This window comes from Marmota monax, unplaced genomic scaffold, assembly GCF_021218885.2.
Source record: "Marmota monax isolate L192 unplaced genomic scaffold, Marmota_monax_Labrador192_F-V1.1 WCK01_AAM20220418_F8-fsc00062, whole genome shotgun sequence".
In the NCBI taxonomy this organism is placed as follows: Eukaryota; Metazoa; Chordata; class Mammalia; order Rodentia; family Sciuridae; genus Marmota; species Marmota monax.
The window spans coordinates 9,594,740-9,614,763 of NW_026695221.1; the positions used below are offsets into that span (position 1 = coordinate 9,594,740).

A 20,024-nucleotide genomic window follows, 5' to 3' on the forward strand; every position below is an offset into this window, starting at 1 on the left:
AGTTTCCCCACAGCTATACATTTTTCAATTTCTCCTTCTCTTTCTCCTTCTTCTCCTCCTCTTGTTTTTTTTTTTTTGTTGTTGTTTGTTTGTTTGTTTGGTGCTGGGGATTGAACTCAGGGGTGCTTTATCACTGAGCTACATCCCCAGCTTTTATTATTATTATTATGGTCTTGCTAAGTTATGGTGGCTGGTCTTGAACTTGGAATCCTCCTGCCTCAACCTCCCTGGGATTACAGGCATGAGCCATCATGGCTTGACAATTTTTTCTTTTGAGAAGACTCAGAGATACATACCAAAATCTTCCCATCCCATTGGTCCTGTGAACACAGTTCCCACTCTGTAAACTCAGGCTTGCTTTTACCCCTGCTCAAGAGCCTTTCCACCTCTTGGCTTAGACTCACTTTTCCAATGGGCAACTGGTTACATCTTCACAAGACAGAAGTCCACTGTCTCTGAGATCGCTGACCTCAGTTTGTAGATCAGTCATGTATTCCTTGTCTTCAGAAGAAAGAAGACAAACCTCAGGACTCCTGTCCAGCCTCAGTCACAGAGCAGAGGCTGGAACTGGCAGAGTTTCAGGGTCAGTACTTCCCAGCTGGGTGGCCCAGGGACTCCCCAGAGGGCCCCTACCTCCCTCCCCCTACCCTAAGGCCCCAGCAATGCGTGTCTGCAAGAGAGCACTGACTCCTTAGACACAGGCTGGCTGGCAGCCAGGGGTGGTGTTCTGGCTCCTGTACCAGCCAGATGGGGTGGCAGGAAGGCCCTGTTAATCCCCCGGGAGAAAGCTCTTTGGCAAACAGAAAAAAGTGGTTGCCGGCACCATGCCCCTATCCTGGGGCCCGGGAACACCATATCCCCAAGACTTCTGGACAAATCTTGGGCCTTACTTTCTGTCCTCACACTCCAGCTTGAGCTGTGTCCGCAGCTGGGCCCATGTAGTAGGGAAGGAAGACCAGGTCCCTCCTTCTCAGGTTAAGACTTCTCTGTAATCAGTGGTCTATTCCTGTGCCTCTCAAAAACTGAAGAATTATGAAGCCAGGGAGTAGATGGGCACTTCATCCCCCTCTAGGCTCTAACTTTCTGTATCTGTTATTAGCTCTTGGGCTTTCCTAGCAATGTTTGGAGAAACAACCAGGATTGCCTGGCTCGGGACTACTAAGTCCCTCATCTCCTACACCATCAGCCTACCTCCCACATCTGCCCCTGATGCACATGCATGCACACATACACATCCATGCCAGCCTCCTGCTGCCCAGGCTGCCTTTTCTGGTGCCATATAGAACCAGATGAAGAGCTGGAAAAATCACTCCAGGGCTAAAGAGAATCAGTGTGGAAAAATTGGTGGGGGTGAGGGGATGAAGTCAGATACAGCAAAGGCAGCCAGCTGGGAGGTTGTGTTCTGCCCAGCACACTTCCTACTATCCTCCCTTGGAACCAAGACTGGCCTGAGGGGCTAGGCCCAGCTTTGGTCTATATTTTCTCTGCATGACTACCTGGCACATCACCTGTAAGGAACTGCCAGATTTCTGCTTCTCCAGGGGTTCTGCCCTAGTACCAGTTCTGGGAAACAGGATTTTTGCCCCCAAGCCAATCCCTCCCCACACTTAGCTGTTGTCACACTTCCCTAGGCACCAAGCATTGGGGCATTTCTGGTTTTTCCCTCCCTATGCTTGCCTTGTTCTCCACCCTCATTTCTCACAGCCTGGTAAGGCTTTGAACTTGAGCTGAGTGGTATGGGTTTCACTCTTCCCAACAGCAAAAAAGAATTAAAATCTGCTGTGAGTTGGTGAGCTCTCTATATTCCCAAGGGAGATGGTACCATTTGGGCCTAGAGAGTCATTTAAGCTCCACTACCAGGCTTGACTCTGATTCAGAAAGGGGTGGTGCTTTGATTCCTGGAGAGGGTCAGGAATAAGGATCAGTGGGGGACCCCACCAGGTCTTCTCAGGTCATGACTTGGTTCTGGCATTCCCAAGGGGAACACTCAAACCAAGCAAGGTCCACTGTGTCCAGGTGGAACCATTCCCAAACCAATTTCTATCAGGGATCATTTCCCAGAAACGTTCCAAGATGGGAAATCACAACTGAAGCTAGTTGTTTAGATCGGAAAATCTGGGTGTAATGTCATTAGAGAAACCAGTCTCCTCATATGAACCTTTGCCTGCAACTTCTCCCTGCCCCTTGGCCTGTCTATTCCTCTCTGCCTGAGTCACGATAGCAGTCAACAACTTGGACATGGAGTTTTATGATGTGCCAAGTGCTCCCACGTGCACTGTGGCATTTACTCCAAACAGCCTTTTTAGCTCTACTTGGTGGAAGCCAGTACAGAGGTCCTGTGAAGTCATGGGCCCTATCCATGTCTTACAAGCAGGAGGCTGCAGGACATCTGACTTGAAACTTTGTTTTCTCTCCATGGAATACTTTCTGCTGGAGACTCAGAGAAGTGTGGAGCATCCTGATGCTTAGAGGGCGGAAAGGGGCTGACTGGGCTGGCTTTTAGTGGTAACCTCTCCCCTCCCAGGTCCTTGGGTACATACTTCTAAGAAGTCTTGCTCTCTTCTGAGACTCTTTTAACTCCTTCTTCTCCCCAGGTGTGGGACTCACTTTTCTGTGTGTGAGCCATATCAAAGCTTTTCCCTTTCTTCTTTTTCTCAAGGTCGTCTGCCCCTGAGAGCCCTGTCTCCTTCTCCCTCCCTTCACCACTTCTTACTGCTGAATATTTTTGCCCTTGTTTTAAAAGTGGGGACAGTGGTCACCATGCAGAGATGCCAGCACTCCATGGTGCTTGGCTCCAACTCAGTTCCTTCCCTTGTCCTCAGACCTGCTATGTGCATGACCTTAAACAGGAATTCAGACTCTTTCTGGCCTCTTCGTCCAGGAGCAGATGACTCTAGGTATCCAAACCTAGACTTGGGGAGGCAGAGTGAGGGAACAAACTCTGTTCCAGGCTCATTGGGTCCCCTAGGGCCACATGCCTTTCACCCTATGACCTTAGAATCCCCCAGCCTGGCCTCTCGGGGAAGGAGATTGTGCAAAAGCCAAGTTTATCCTAAATAATGTGATGAATACATTGGAGGGGGTGGGGTGGGGTAGGTTTTATCCAAAACACATGTTATTTCCACTATTCTAGTTATCTTGGATATTTCCTGCATGTTTGTCACCATGGCAACTGACAGCACGAAACCTCGTTTGCTGGGCCCTGGGGTCCGGCATAGTGATCATGTGGTGTCAATTTAAGCCTCTCAGTACTTTTTGGTCTTTCTATCTATCTCCCCCAGCGTGTGTCTCTCTGTCTTGCTACTTTTTGTCTTTGTCTCTATCTCTCTCCCATTCTGACCCAGGGTCTTTTCATTTTTTTTTCTTCCAGAAAATAGTTGCCTTTGTGTGATACAGGGTATCACGTATAGGTAGAACAGTGCCCTGCTCTCCCACTCCAAGCCCTCCCTTGGTCCCTGCTAGCAGTTCTTGACTAAGGATGTCCTAGGACAGACAGGAAAGCTACATGACAGAGGAGGCACAAGTCAACTTTTGGTGGAGGAAGGTCTCAGCTCGGCTTAGGTCTCCTTGTTTGAAAAAGGCCGTGCTATCTACCTGCTAGGTTGGGGGCCAAAGTCCTTGCCAGAAGGGTAGACTTAGGATCTGGGAGATACTGGTCAGAAAGATGTGGGCTTTCTCTTCCTGACTTTACTGGTTATATGGAAATGGGTGTCTACATCTCAGAGCCTTTGTTCCCTAGACTTTGGGAGTAGACAGGTCCAGAAAGGCAGGGAAAGGACTCAAACTCTAAGAGAGAAGCAAAGAGGTAGAGGCTTAGCAGCTGAAGGGCCATTAGGTTGTGAGGCTCTGGGCTGCACAGGCGCCCTCTCGGTGCCCAGTTCTTTCTCTCTGGGAATTAGGGTGTAGCAGAAACATGGCAGACAGCAGTGTTCTCCCATGGAAGCACCAGGCAACAGGAAGGGTGTTGACCATAACAGTATGTGAGGGAGCTGGGCCAGCAGTCTGGAAAAGGCACTGTGAGCAGACGGAATGTAAACAGACAGCTCCTTGGGAGGTGAGGATGTCTTCTGGCCCTCTCTCTACCCCCAGGTCTTGCTTTCCTTCATGTCCAGAAAATCCAAGACTGGATGGATCTTGTTAGCCACTTTCTACCAAATTTATGGCATCCACACTCTTTTGGGGAGAACTTCTTGGACCGTCTTCCAAACCTTTACATTTGACTTTGGCTGTTTCTTATCATGCCCAATCCCCAAATAAGGTAAGCCTGGGAATTATAATGGACCCACATTTCCAGGCAGAGGTCATACCCACTATAAGATGGCTTGAAAAAGAGGCAAGGAACTAGAGTGTGGAAGAGGGACTGGAATCCAACAATGAGCCAGAAACTGTCTTCATCATGGCCACTACAAGCTCAGTTCAAGGCAGCAGCCTGAACTAAGTCCGAAGGGATTCAAGAAAAGCTCCAGTCCCAATACAGAACTGAAAGGCCAAATGGGAAACTGAGGCAGGACCAAGTAGGCAGAAGCTTAAGACAGTGGGTTGCCAGGAGTGGTCTGGTGTGAGTTATGGAACCAAATAGATGTGGCTCCAGTTTCAGCTCCACTCCAGAACCTTGAGCTAGTCAGAGCGCTCTCTGAAGAGTATTCTCACCTGTAAGATGGAGACAGTACTGGTTCTGTGGAGCTCTTGTAAGGAGTAACTAAGATATTCTGTGGGAAGCTCCCAGAACAATGTCTAAGATCACATGGAAGACCCTTAATATGGTTCTTCCTGGCTGGGGATGTGGCTCTGTGATAGAGCAAGTGCCTAGCATGCATGAGGCCCTGGGTTCAATCCACAATACTGAAAAAAAAAAATGTTTTTTCTTCTTTCCCCGGAAAGGGGATGTTTCCAGACCTAAGACTGATGTGCTTCTTGTTTTTCTCAGGATGGGTCCAGATCCTGTCTGGGACAACAGTGGGAAAGGGGAATGCTGATAGCTGAGAGAACATCGGGACTCTGAACGTTCAGAGGAGGGGCAGTGGTGGATGGTTGGCAGCTGTGAATGGGAGGAGTTTAGTGGGGTCCCTGCCAACATGCCAGAAACCAAGTCAGTATCCAAATTCCCTCTCCTTCCTGGGACAGTACAAGCCTGATTTAGGAGGCTCCATTGCATTGGTCCCATCTCCTGAAGTTCTGGAAAGTGCTAAACCCAGGTAGAGAGACAACCTGAGGTTACTGTGTTAGAGAATAGAGTCTCTAAGGAGCACAGTGCCCAGCATGTGGCAGTAGGTAGATGCAGAAGTCAGATAGCAAGAGCTGTAGTGTAAAGCCCAGGACCATACAGTGTCCAGTGCATGGGACAGACGGCTGAGAGAAGCAATGGGAGTGTGGGTATTGCCAAGTGGGTCTGGCCTTGTCCTCCTGGTGCCTCCAGAGCTGAGTGTGGAGCAGACAGCGGCCCCTGTTGGGCAGTCACATGCAGGGTCATCCCACCTCAGGGACCGCCTCTTTCTCTACTGCCATGTGTCTAGTCAGAGTTTCCAGCTCAAACCAAAGTCCTGGCATGGACTTTAGTCCTTGCACTGCTTTGTTACCCAGAATGAGCCAGCTGCCCTCTGCTTTCCTGTTTGATAAAGAGGCTGGGAAGAAAATAAAAGGAAAAAAAAAGTCTATGATCATGAAATTGAGATGAATGTTAAAATCAGAACGGTGAGCTAGACAAGAATCTGGAATGGCCATCAGCTAATTCCCTTGTCTTTCAGGCCCAAACAGGAACGAACCTGGAGATAAATGGCTATTAGGGCAGGGATGTAGCTCAGTGGTAAGGCGCTTGCATGAGTGAAGCCCTGGATTGGATCCCCAGTTCCAAAAACAATAAAAATAAAAATAAAGAGCCTGGGGATGAAGAGGAAATGAGTTGTCAAGAGAGTGGATGCCCCTAGAGAAGGTAGTGAGCCTGGGGGACAAAGAAGGACAGTGAGGTTTGAAATGGCAGCAGAAGGCTCCAGTGCCAGGGAGACAGGCTTCCAGCTCCCCAACTGTGGGGCCATTAGGAGTTCTGGGGTGGAGGGAGGGGCTTTACAGCCCTCCCCTGTCTCTCAGTTCTCCCCACGGACACCACAAGTCAAGACCCAACTGTCTCCTCCCAGTGACTCAGGCTTTGGCTGCCCTCCTGCCCACACCCAGGGCTGTGGTGTGGGTGCTCAGGAGGAGGGCTGCTCTGGTCACTAAGGCTTTGGTGGCCAAAGAGACATTTAGGTGGAGAAGTCCTTTGTGCCCTCCTGGCCATGTCACATTGGGCCACCCCAGGAATATGGGGTTGAACTCTGGTGGGGCTCTGTCCTCCTCTTTCTGCCCTGAGCATGGCAGGCCACTTGCTTCTCACTAGCAAACTGCACGATAAGGCTATGTGCATCTTTTTCCTCTTTCTGGAGCTGTGGGTAGACAATGGTGGGTGGACGGAGCCAGGGACAGGGCAAAGGACATGAGAAGAGTCAGCCAGGGCTGAGCAGGGGCTGTGGCTATGTGGAGCAAAGCCACACGGAAGCCAGAGGACACCACTGTCCCTGCTGGAGCCCAAGATAGCCGTGCTGGGGGTCATAACCAGATCCAAGGAAGAGGGAAAGGTAGAACCAATGACATTGTGATCGTGGTTATAGCTGGGTGTTAATCAGAATAACTAGCATTCATTCACTGAGGACCAACCTATACAGGCTGGTTCACATGTATTACTTATTGTTATTTTTTTATTGCTGTGTAACAAATCATCACAACAGCAACAATTTGGACAACACAAATCTTCAGATCACAGTTCTCCAGGTCAGATGATGGGCATAGGTGGCACAGTCAGGTCCATGGCTCAGTGTTTCACGGGATGAAATGGAGGCCAGCAGGCATGGTCATGTACCTTTCTGAGGTTCTGGGCATGTATCTACTTAGTTCTTGGCACAATTTAGTTCCCAGCTTCTAGACATCATCTAGGTTACTGGTCAAGAGCCCCCTACGTCTTCAAGCCAGCATGTGAGGGATCCTTTACCATGTGCCCCACCTCTGACTTCTTGGCCTTCAGCTACAGAAATGTCTCCGCTTTTGAAGAGCTCCTGGAATTAAATTAGACTCTTCCAAGTCATCTCTCTTTTGCCCTATAACATAATATAATCACAGAAGTGACATCAACAGGCAGAAATCATGGGACCATCTTCAATACTAAAAAAATATGTGTAGTTTCTCCAAAATGAAAACTGCTTTGGCATCCTGTATGTCACCAGGAAGCCCTACAGGGGTGAGATCTGCGGTGGACTTTGCCTTGTGACCAGGGGCAACTCGTCTTTCTTTTCAACCTCAGTTTTCCCCTGAGTGAACTTAATTCTTTTAAATCCATATGTAGGAATTGGGCACCAATCACCAAGAGGGGACAACATGAACAGGGATTCATAGTCTAAAAGTGGCAATTGAAATATATAGAAGTAAAAGGCTAAAAAAAAAACAAAAATCCCACAATAGCTGAGGTAGGGTCCCTGGGGTACAGGGAGAGAATCCACACGCCATGAGAAGGGCAGAGGGAAAGAGCCTGGCTGCTGTTGGAGTACAGAAGGAAGAGGGGGGAGACTAGGGAGGCTCATGAGTGGGACATCAAGTACGTAGATAAGCGAGCATCTGCCTTGAGTGGAGGACAGCACAAGCAAAGGCCTGGTAGGGATGGGCTGTGGCTCACAATGGGAGTGGCCTGTGCAGGGAGGGTAGGGAAGAAGGGAGAAGAGGGAACTTAGTAAGAGAGATGCAAGGGCAGCCTGGAGGTCACAGCAGAAGTAAAATGTTAAGAAAAGGCTCAGTTGTTGGGAGGGAGGGTCACACAATGCTCATGTGGCATTGGAGCTGCTACGGAAATAGCACAGTGCCCTTGCTGCTGGCAGGAAATAAGGCCATGACCAGGTGGTTAGGGGGCAGCTCACATGGAGGATGGGACTCTAACTCTGGCTTTGCTGGTTGCTCACAGTGTGACTCTAAGCTGTACCTGGAACACGTAAGGAATAACCAGGAGCCAGTATGAATTGAGCAGAGTGGAAGTAGGTAAGGGGCAGAGGACACGTGTGTAGCGGGTCACACTGGGTGTTGTAGGCCATTGACAGGACTTTGGCTTGAAAAGTGAAAACAACAGACGTTGTCTTTAGAGCAAGATCTGATTTAAGCATTAAATGGGTCACTGTAGTTACTGTGTGAAGAGACTGAGGGTCACAACCAGTGCCTACCACAGCTGGGCAACCGTGTTAAATTCAAGAGAACCACATCGTCAGGTCTGTATGTGCTGAAAACTTATACTGGGGAGACAAGACAAGTTAGTGTGGAGGAGTGGATAAGAGCCAGAGCTTTCCAGATGGAAGAATCTGGATTCAAGTCTTCCCACTACCATTCCCCAGCCTAAAAAATTACTTAAGGTCTCAGTTACCTCAAGAGGAACATTGTGTTAGAAATACCTACATGGTTAGGGTTGTTGAAGGGGCTGACTCACTCTAGACTGTCTGGCACACAGAGGAGACACTGAGAAAATAGTAGATGTCATTATTGTTTAAATAACGATGCCAGGTAGCACTGGGCTTCTCTTTAGGGATGCAGGTGATGAATGCTGATGGGTTTGGAGAGGCAGGAATCATGAGGCATAAGGTCAATAGAAAGAGGGAGGGGGTGTAAGAGGATGGGAACTGGCAGGAATAAGCACAGTATGTCTCTCCACAAAGAGACACAGGGTGAGGTCAGTGTGAAATCTCCAAAGGAAGCCCCAGAAGCTGGGGAGAGAAGGGGAGGGTATGGGCAGGTGCCGGATTTAGCTGGTGGGAAGGCCAGATTCTGAAAAGCATGAACATGAATTATCTAATTGGAGGTGACAGGGAGTGGGAGAGGGACTAGACTGGGGCGGCTGGGAGGGGAGGAGCATGACAACCCCATAGCCTAGCTCAGCTCTTTCCCATCTCTGGGGGCCAGGAAAGTGGTGGACTGGGGGTGGGATCCCCGGCAGGTGTCCAGACATCCAGGAGCCCTGGACTGCTATGAAGGAGGAGGTAGGCCTGTTTTTCCTGAAACCTGATCTTTGGGGCAGCTGTCCTTCTGCCTGATGGACCTGGGGACATTCCTTCCCAAGGAATTCACTCTCACCAGCATCTGGCCAGGGCTGTTTCAGTGAGAGGACAGGAGCTGGGTTAGGGAAGTGGGAGCGGGTGGAAATGGCAGAGCCTCCATTCATGTTCTGGGAGAACCCCTGAGAGGGAGTGAGAGGGTACAGCCTCCAGTGGGGCAGCCACAGACTTTCTCTCTTCCAACTCAGAGTCTGGCTGGGAGGAAAACAAATAGGCCTCCAAATTAGAGTTTGTGCAGCCTCTTTCAGCTCTAGGCCAATGATTCCCAACCTGGACATACTTTGTGCCTAAGTGTCCTTGGAGGTAGCATTGGAGGTTGGGAAGCTGTTTCCATGTTTATAAGAGAAAAAACAATCCCAGAAATCATATATTTTCTGCTATAAGGCTAACTCTTTTTCATCCTTTGGATAAATGCCAGCCCTCTGAGAAGTTTTCTCTGACCCTCATATAAGCCAGGTTCCCAGAGGAACAGATGGCTTGTTCAAACAGGAACTTGGAGGAGATAGCAAGAAGGAACTAGTGAGACGCCATTGGCAGGATTCAGGGACACCAACAAGGAGTGAAAAAGCTAACAATGGAGCACAAATCCCCATCTACAGTAGGCTTAAAAGAGTAAAGAGGGGGCAGTTACCAGAACCCTGCAAGCAGGGGATAGGTCCTGTGGCATTTCAGAAGAGGAACAGAGCTACAGCAGATCTGGATTCCAGGTGGCTGAATGGGGGAAAGGGGAGGGGAATCTGACCTTATCCTCCTCCTGCCAGAAAATCCAATTAGCAAAACCCTGTTTGAATCAAGAGGGCAGAAGAGCCCCATTGGTGCAGTCTGTCAACCCTGAGAGTCAGGCCAGGGGTGCAGAGCAGAATGAAGGCAGGTGTGGAGTCACCTGGAGGGACAGACAAGAGCATTCAGTATGCCTCCCAGGCTGTGCTGCAGGCAGAGCATGCCCATCCAAGCCTGTGCTTACCCACAGAGTACCTACTGTCATCTGGCATTTATAATTGGCTGTTTCCTCAAATGCATCACCCTCAGGACCACAATCTTCCCGAGGGCAGGCACCGGGTTTGTTCGTAAATGCTTATAAACTCCAATGAAGAAAAAGAAAACCCAGGCTGCTCAGAACTGAAACATCACACTTATTTTGGGCTTGAATTAAATCATCTCCATGTGGGAACAGCAGTTATCTCCTGAAATCAGCAGCTCAGATTATAAGTTCTGAAGGCCTGAGTAGTAAAACATGAGGCAACAAAGTTAATTAGTAATTTAATGAATTCAATTTGTTTAGTAGACAAAAATCCTTCAACACAACTCACCGGGTGAGAGGGAGAACAATAAAATGGAGTCCGTGGTGCTGAAAATCTCTGAAAACACCCTATTAGCAACACAGGATGGGCCATTCTGAGGATGTTTTATTTCTTGCATAACTGAGAGTAGGCTAGTGTCTGGTCCCTGAGGCCAACCAAGTGTCAGTTATAAATGGGTTTTTGTGGAGCAGCCCTAATGGTTCTGCCTTCATCTCTCAGTCTCTACTGCTTTTATCAAGCCAAACTCACCCAAGGATACCTCCAGCATGACCTGTACCCCCAGCATGCTGAGTCTCACTATCTTCATTCCTGGTCACCCCGGCCTCCTTTCTTTTATTTTTCTTCTCTCTCTCCCTTTTTCTCTCTTTCTTTTGTGGTACTTGGGATTGAACTCAGGGCCACTCTATCACTGAGCTACAAACCCAGCCCTTTTTATTTTGAGACAGGGTCTCAAGAGATCCTCCTGACTTGGTCTCCTGAGCAGCTGGTATTTCAAGCATGCACCATTGTGTCTGGAATCCTTTTTCTTTTCTCTTATCTGGTAATTCTGATCATACTATGCTCCTGCTCAAAAATCTCACAATGGGTTCTGATTTCATTCTGGAATACAGCCCAGTTTCCTTATCAGGACAACTTACAACTCTCACTGCTACACTTAGGCCCTGACTAGGAGTCCTTCTCCCTCTTGCTCCCATTAGTTCTCCAGGACTCAGCTTAGATTCCCTCAGAGGAAGCTTCCCAGAGCCCCCTATTAGATTCTCATGATGGCCCATGCTTTTCCATTACAGTGCTCATTTAAACTGGAAAAAAAAAATTATTGCAACTCATTGCACATTAAATAGTGCCTGTGAGCTCAGCCATGCAGGAGCCTGAACTGCCTTCTCCTTAGCTGGATCCCCAGTGCCTGCCCAGTTCTCTTCATTACATATTTGTTGAACAAATAACAAAATTGAAGGTCTTTCCTGAAATGCCAACAAGCTTGTTGGGGAGACAAAGATTGACATATAAAAAGATTCAGAACAACGAGGGATGATTTGTGTATAGCTATTTCCAGATAGCTTGGCCCCCATCATCAGAGTTTTAGGAATTCAGAAAAAGGAGGAAAGTGCATTATTGATCTAGTGAAGATTTGGCCTGAGATCACTCATTACACGGGGAAGGGAAGAGAGCAAGTAAAGTAACATTGGTTGTGTACCTACAACATTCCAGGAAACTTAATCTTAAAATCTTCATGCTTATACTAGTTTTATAAATGAGGAAACTGAGGCCCAGAAAAAGTGAAGTGAAATCAGCCATCCAAGGTCACACAGCAAGTAAGTAGCAGAACAGGGAGTCATACCAGGCAGGTCAGACTTCAAGCTTGCATTCCTGTCACCAGGCATAGGAAGCAGGTGGTGAGAAGTCACTCCCAAGCCAAGAGGGCATTTGGGTTTGAACTGTTTCTTAGGATAGAAGGGCATCTCATCCATGGGGATGCTGAAAGCTGGCCTTGTTCTGACACTGAACTCAGGCCTGAGATGCCATCTAGGTGCATACATGGGGATCCCAAGGGGTCAGGCAGCAAGCAAGGCAGTTGGGCCCATGCCAGAGCAGCTGCAAGTCCTTGGAGATGGCCTGAAATTGAACAAGTTCTGGAATAGCTTGGGTCTGGGCACTTCTCCCAGCATTTGACTTTGGACAGAAACACTGAAGCTGTGGTTTGAGATTTTCCTTCCTCAACAAAACCCAGCACAGGCTGTTAGGAAGGGTCCAACACAGGTGAGGAGAGTGAGGTGGGGTGGGATGGGCTGCCCTGTCTCAGTGAGGTGGGGGAGGAGCAGGAGGGGGTCATTCCTGCCAGGCTGACCTCAGCTGGGTAATGTGATCAGCCTGTCATGGTTCTGAGCCTTGATTTGGGAAGAACAAAGAGGCCAGGCCCCTTTGCCTCCTCTAGCCCAGGAATGCAGCTGGGGGCCAGGCCGTGACCAATCCGGAATGCAGGTTGGGAGCGCAGCGAATGCGGTTTGTAGAGCAAGGCTTTCATGCATTGATGGGAGCCCCGCTTACAAAGCCAGGCTGACATGCCCCCGCGCTTCCAACTTTGATATCCCAGCTTCCAACTTTGATATCCCAGCCCCGCCTTGGGGGAGCTGTGCATCCCCAAGCTGTCTCGCCCTGGATTGCCCTGCTGTGGCCCTTGAGGTATTGGTAGGGTGGAGAGTGGAGAACTCAAATCCATGCTCCCTCCCCAACCCCACCAATATTCCTAGGAGCCAGCATCCCCTCATTTATCTCTCTCCATCTCAGGAAGTCTGAGAAATAGGCAAGGGGATAGAGACAGGTTCCTGCTAAGCCAAATCTCAGCTCCCAGGTCTGGGGAGAAATGGATGGATAGACAGATACACTATGGGGGAGGCTGCCCGGCCTCAGGAAGTTGCTGCTCTGAGCTGGTCACAGAAACCTCTTAAGGCTACCCCCTCCAGGGAGATGAATAATGTTGGGGTTGGGGGGTCTGACTCCCAGCGTGGACATCTGAATGCTTTCTGCCTTCCAAAGTTTCTGGCTGCCCCCACCCCCAGCATCTCTTCCCACTGACAGGTCACTCAGTGTGGGGTCCTCCTGGCCTGCCCTTGTCTGCCTTCCCAATTATCCAGTGCTCCTCAGTCCTGCCTCCCCTGTGCTCCATGCACTTCCTTTCTTCCTGGGTGTTAATAGTAACAATCCTTTATAGTTTACAAAGCACAAGGAGATACACTAACTTATTCTTATAAGAGCCCTACAAAGTGGGAACTCTTCCCTTCAGTGTATGCAGGAAAGTAGAAGGCAGGGAGCAGGTGGAGGGTGATGGACTGCAGGCTCACATGGATGCTGTTGAGTTAGATGAGCCCTGGAGTGGAAATGGGGAGATGCCAGTGATCCAGGGGCTAAAATAGTCCATGAAGTGAGGGTTCAGAAGCTTGGAGGATATTCTGCTTATCTTTCCATTTCTGATCTTTTACACAGAACCTGGAGAAGTGGAGGTATTTAAGAAATGTTTGTGCTTGATTTGAATGTGTCCATTGTTCCCCTGCCTTATCTCCTTTCCCTTAGGAAAGTCTGCTCTCATGAAAGAATCTGACAGCCACATTGAAATATAAATGACAGATGATAGTTCACAAATTATGCCTCTCAAAGAAGTTAGTTCTTACATTACAGATGCAATTTCAGTGAGGAGAGGCTGGACAATCTCCATGATTATAAGAGTCATGTAAAAAGAATGGAAGAAAGGGCTTCCCCAGAGGCCCCTGGCCTTCCAAGAATCCAAGGATTCATAGGGAGGAAATATGATGGGTAGAAAGCTCTGGGCTTACTCTCTGATTTCCTCTTTGTGTTAGTCAGCTTCTGTTGCTATGAGAAAATACCTGAGAAAATCAATTTAAAAGGAGAAAGGATTTATTTTTCATGGGTTTTGAGATTTTGGTCTATTGGTCATTTGACCTCATTGCTTTGAACTTTTGACCAGCAGAACATTGTGGCAGGAGCATGTGGAGGAGCAGAGCTGCTCACTTCATAGTGACCAGAAGCAAAGGGGTGGGGAGGAAGGGGCCAGGACAAATTAGAGCCTTCAAGGACACACCCCTAGTTCCTTCAACTAGTTTCCACCTCCTAAAGTTTCCACTACCTTCCAAATGTGCAGCCAGCTCCTGGAGACCAAGTCTTCAACATATAAGCCTGTGGGGAACATTTACTCTCCCAGAATGTTAGAAGCAGAGGGACCTTAGAAATGGTCCAGATCTTTGGTTTTAAAAAGAGATTCTGGGCTGGGGGATTTAGCTCAGTGGTAGAGTACTTGCCTAGCATGCACAGTCCCTGAACTTGATCTGCAGCACTGCAAAAAATAAAATTAAGAGATCATCCTTTGTTTTGTTGCTTTCTGTGTGGGCTTCATTCTCTTGGGCTTTCTGGCAGCTTTCAGGTTCTTGTCATCCCATCTTCCTAACTAGAAGGAAAATAGGGATTCTCTCTTCTGGATTCCCATTCCCAGGAAAGGGTTCTGCACTGGCTCATTTGAGGGATGCCTGCCACCCTGACCCACTACAATAGGGTAGTTCTGGAAACAGGATGGGATGACCCAATGACTATTTGGACTATGAGTTAAAGGAAGCTGTAGGAGGAAAGAGCTCTCCAAGACAGGGGAATATCACAGGTATTGTCCTGGGGTAGATCATGAGCAAGGCAGACACCCTGAGTTGAATCTATTACAAAGCAAGTTCATTACAGCACTGTTTATGACAATGAGATCTCAGAAACAACCCATGTGTATATCAACAGATAAACAGATGAATAAGTCATGGTACTTTTTAGGGAATTCTATGCAATCCTTAAAAAGATTAACATATATACATCTCTATATGGAATAATCTTCATAATATAGAAAGTTAAAAAATATGTTTCAGAGATTAGCCCCAGCCCCTAATTCTCTCTCTCTCTCTCTCTCTCTCTCTCTCTCTCTCTCTCACACACACACACACACACACACACACAAATAGGACTTTTTATTAGTCACTATTAAAAATCTGAATTTTAGGGGGCTGGAATGTTGCTCAGTGGTAAAGCATTTGCCTGGCATGTGTAAGGCACTGGGTTCAATCCTCAACACCGCATATAAATAAATAAATAAAAGATCCATTTACAACATTAAAAGTCTGAATTTTAAACAGATTTTTGAACTGGTGATTCATATCCATCAGCTCATTCAACTTTTGTACCTGTCTCATCTCCTGTAGCTTTTCCAGAACTACTACCTTCACTGTAAAGCTCCATGAGTTTTCCCAATTCAAACTTGGGCTTCTTTAGCATTTACTTTTCTAAACAAAGACATCATGAAGAGGATAAATTGATTGACAAGCCTTCTCTATGTCTTACCCAATGCTGTCTGGAATCAGTTTATTGACTACTTCTGTCAAGTCATTTGTCTGCACCTCCCAGGTCATAATTTCCATCATCTTCTTCTGGATTTGGCAGACCTGTTGGTGCCAAGCATAGGAGGTCTTACATATCTGATTATTGCATTTTTTAGTAAAACCAACACAGAACAGACACAGCAAATAACCATCGGTAGTCTTGACATCAACATGAGCTTCCATCGTCATCTACCATTTTTTGACCACGGAACACATTTTGTCATGGTAAGTTGGTCAGGCAGTTTTTTCCCTGAACATCCTCAGTAATTAGCTTGAACTTCCTAAATTCAACTTCATCATTCTGCAGATCAGCAAGAATCACTTCAAACACCCAATCCTTGAGGCCATCTGATGCAATTTTGGTTCCTTGTGTCCTTGTGACTAATGTTTTTCCAATATTTCTTATATGAACAATACTGATACTTTCACATCATACCAATCTTTCTTAGAAAATGGATCAACCACTTTCTTCTTGGCTCCCTTCTTGCCACCTTTTGTAGAGTGCTTGTTCTTGCCTACCATCACGGTGCTGCTCAGAGAGCCAAAAGGGCCCTAATCTCTTTTTAAAATTTTTTTTAGTTGTATACAGACACAATACCTTTATTTAATTTATTTATTTTTATGTGGTGCTGAAGATCAAACCCAGTGCCTGTTATGTGCTAGGCAAGTGCCCTACCACTGAGCCATAACCCCAGCCCAATAATAATCTCTTTATACTTACATATTTAAAATTTTTTACCAAAAGCATTTATTGCTTTTGTAGTAAGAAATGAATATAAGTGAAAGGAAAACGTCCAAATGTTTATATTCTTTAGGTAAAGAATATGCAGTATATAGAAGTTAAGTAACCTGCACAAGATCACACACAGGAAAATAAGTGGATATTTAGAGCTTGCACATCTAACTGCCTAGGAGGTGAACTTTCTCTATCCATCTGTCTAGTCTAGCTGTAGGGACAGGATGATCATGAACTACAAGAAGAATCCAGGCCAGAGGGCTGCAGGGGCATGTCCATGTGGAAGGAGCAAACCTGAAAGTGGGAAGCAGATTGAGGGCTAATTCTTCTTGCCTAATGCTGTTGCGTGGACTCCTCCCACCACTCCTACTCAGTAAACTCAAGCCAGACAATGGATGATGGTCAGGAATGGGTTAAGCCAAAGCCTTTGCTGGAGACAGGAGGCCCTGGTCTCTTGGAACATGAAAGGAACTCAGTGGCTCCTGGTAGTAATGAGAAGTAAAGAGGCTCAGGTCCAAATCAATTAGAGTCTCTGTTTGAAATGTAAGCCAGGTTCCTAACCCAAAGCCCCCTTTCCCTCATCCTAGTCCTGGAGTCCCAGAAGAAGAAAAAGAGAAAAGTTCAACCTCATGAAGGCCACACTATTTTCTCTGTGGGTACCCTGCCTCTTGTGGCTGTGCCGGCAGCTCAGCCAGATGGGCCTCGCTGACAGGAACCAGCAGTCAGGATGGCCTGTGCTGATTCCTCTTGGCACCAGATCCTCTGCCAGGCATGTAGGGATGGGCAGGAAGGGCTGTGGCTCTGACAGGAGTCAGGTAAGGCCTGGCACTAGTCCCAAATGCCTAGGATGCTCTACCCCACCACGCTTCTGTAATTCAGACTATGTGAATTGACAATGTCCACCCATGATAATATGGGTTTGATTCCAATGCCTTTTTTTGATCCCACCTTTTCTGGGCACCTCTGGGCCTCCTTATTCTAAGCTTCCTTTCTAAATGCTATCTGGGACTCTATCTTTTTATCCAGTCTTGCTTGCTCTGAAATTTGATGTGAAGAAAATTCCAATTCCTGTATGTTCTTGCTGTGTGACCTTATAGCACTTGTGACAGGGGTCCCCAGAAACCATTTTGTGATTCAGTTTTTTTAATAATAAAAGATGGGGATTTAATAATAAAAGTGGGGAATGACTAAAATGATGTCTACAAAGCTCCCTGGCTCCTCAGTGTCTCATTCCTAACAAAGAGAGATAATGAATCTGCTAAAGCACAAGGAAATATCTTGGAAATGACTGAGGGGCTTAAATCAGGAGAAAGCAGTTACTGAGAGAGAGGGCAGGTATTCTGGCTGATAGTGGTCCCAGAGCTAGTTATATCAGTATAGGAGACAGGTGGATGGTATGTGCCAGGGCTCCCCTGCAGATGGGATCTGTTTCTAGAATGACTGGGTGGTAGAATGCAAATTGGAGGGAAAATAGGCTGATGCAAGTTATCTAAGGTAAGAGCAAGGCAAGTGTATGTTGGACCTGATTATAGATGATGTGGCAGGGTGGAGGGCTCTGCAGTCAGGGCATCTTACACCAAAACATGAAGGGAAGGCTTTGAGGCCTTGACTCATGGTGGAAACAGGATGAGGGAAGCAGAGGGAGATCAGGCCTCTCCCATGTAACCACTGTATGACCCAGAGCAAGAATATCTACATTTTATTCTGCAGGAGGTAGCACAAAGCACATGCTCCAGGGCAGAGGTTTTGGAACTGAACTCAGAGGAGCACTTTCTGCAGCATCATCAGGACTCCATCTCTCCACATTAGGTTTCTGAGCCCAAAATGGGTTTGGCCATTGTCAAAAAACAGGTTTGAGTAATGACACTGGATATTTGTGCCTGAGAAGGATTCATGGAGAAGAAAGATCATCTAGTGAGAATGAAAATACAATAGTCATAGAATTGGTGATGGAAGAGAAGTTGAACCAAAAGATGGTTGAGCAAGATGCTAATAGAAAGTGAGGCCAGGCTGGGTGAAGAGCACAAGCTCTGGGGTCAAGACTCCTGTTATGAGTCCTGGTGAAATTGTGTGATGGTTCCTTTCTGTGCCTCAGTTTACCTACTTGCAAAGGGAGATAAAATGCTGTCCTTATAGGGCTCTCTGTGGGTTAAATTAGCAAATATGCACAGAGTTGGAGACAGGAAGATATTAACAGAGGGGTTGGAACACAGAAGAGTATAGCCAAGAAGAAAGGCAAAGCCAGGAAGAAATGTAGAGAATGTCAGATCATTATCATGGGGCTGGGACACCTTATGCAAGTCTGGGCATCTCAGGGTATTCCCTGGGGCTTCAGAACGTCAGCATTCTGCCCCCACCTCAGGTCTATCTCCATAGCAGTGTTGCCAAAGCCACACTCACCCCAGGACACATACAGCATGTCTTGTGGAGAGGGTCCTTTTGTTCTATTCTCAGGCATTTTTTTGCTTTCTGAATGTTTATCATTTGCTTGACATTGTGCAAATATAGATTATAGCATGTAGTCTGCACAAAAACCCAAAAAGGCAGATAGATATGATTTAGTAACTGCGTTTCACAGATGTTCTTATGATTTGGACCTGGAATGTCTTACAAAGCTCATATGCTGAGGTCTGCGCAGCACTGTCCACAGGTGGGGCTTTTGGGAAATGATCAGATCATGAGGGCTCTGACTTCATCAGTGGATTAATCTATGTGATGGGTTAATAATTTGAATGGACTACTGGGTAGAAACTGTAGGCAAGTGAGGCATGGCTGGAGGAAGTAGGACATTGGGGTCATTCTCTTGAGTACTACATGTTAGCCTTGGCCCTCGCCCCTACCTTTCTCCCTCCCCCTTCTTCCCCTCCCTCCTTCCTGGCTGCCATCATCTGAAAGCTTTCCTCTACCGTGTCCTTCTGCCAGAATGTTTTAACTCACCCGAGGCCCAAACAATGGAGGCAGCTCACCATAGAATGAAACCATGAGTCCAAATGAATCTTTTTTCCCCTAAGTTGTTTTTCTCATGTACTTGTCACAGCAATGGAAATCTGACTAACGGATGTGGATACTGCAGCAGAGAGAAGTTAGTTACATAGCTGGTAGAGGTGAGGTCAAAATTTGAGCCATGGCTGGGGGTGTAGTTCGGCAGCAGAGTGCTTGCCTAGCATGCAGGAGGCCCTGAGTTCAACCCCCAGCACTGAAAGAAAAAAATTGAACCCCATATCATTACCATGAAGTAGTTCTACAAATCTCCACTCAGGCTTCCCTGGGGTCGGGAAAGGCTCTAAAAGGGGCACCAAGGTTTTACAGTGTCCACAGCTAGTGTATGACTAAGTGTTCATAAGCTTAAAATAGTGTATGACATATCATAAAAACTTAATAGTTAATTATTATTATGATAGTATTCTGATTATAGGAAACTGATTCTTGGGAGGCAGTATAAAACAGTAGACTTCAAGTTCAAGCCAGTGCTTGAACTTCTGGTTAAAATGGCAAATTATACACACACTTTAACTTCCTGAAACCTCATTAAAACAAAACAAAAGGAAATTTAAAAAAAAAAAATCTAAACAAAGACATGGGAAAGGAGACAACAGCAACAAAAGTCTGGAGGCAAGAAAGCACATTTAATAAATAGCATACTAATAAGTGGAAACTGTCTAAGCAGGCAGGAGAAAGTTAAATCCTAATTCAGACACGAACAGCCCAAATTATATTTCAGAAGACCCCAAGACTCAAGAATTAGTGATAAGAGACTTCTAGAAGAAGTAGCAGCAAAATGAGCACAGAAACCAAGAACATTGGCTCAAAGTTTGCTCAAAAATCAGGTGGACCTCAATTCCTCTCTTCTTCATGCTTCCATCTCTAACAAAAACTAGACCTCTGTTCTCTAGAGACGGTAAAACAGATAGTTTCTAAACCACAGGATAAAAGCACAATTAGAGGTATGTAA

At 46.8% G+C, this 20,024-nt stretch overlaps 1 pseudogene; it reads right to left on the reverse strand.

The window, feature by feature from the left end:
- Positions 1-15,085: 15,085 nt before the first annotated feature.
- On the reverse strand, positions 15,086-15,858 carry LOC124085257 (small ribosomal subunit protein eS1-like; annotated as a pseudogene).
- Between the last annotated feature and the right edge of the window lie 4,166 nt (positions 15,859-20,024).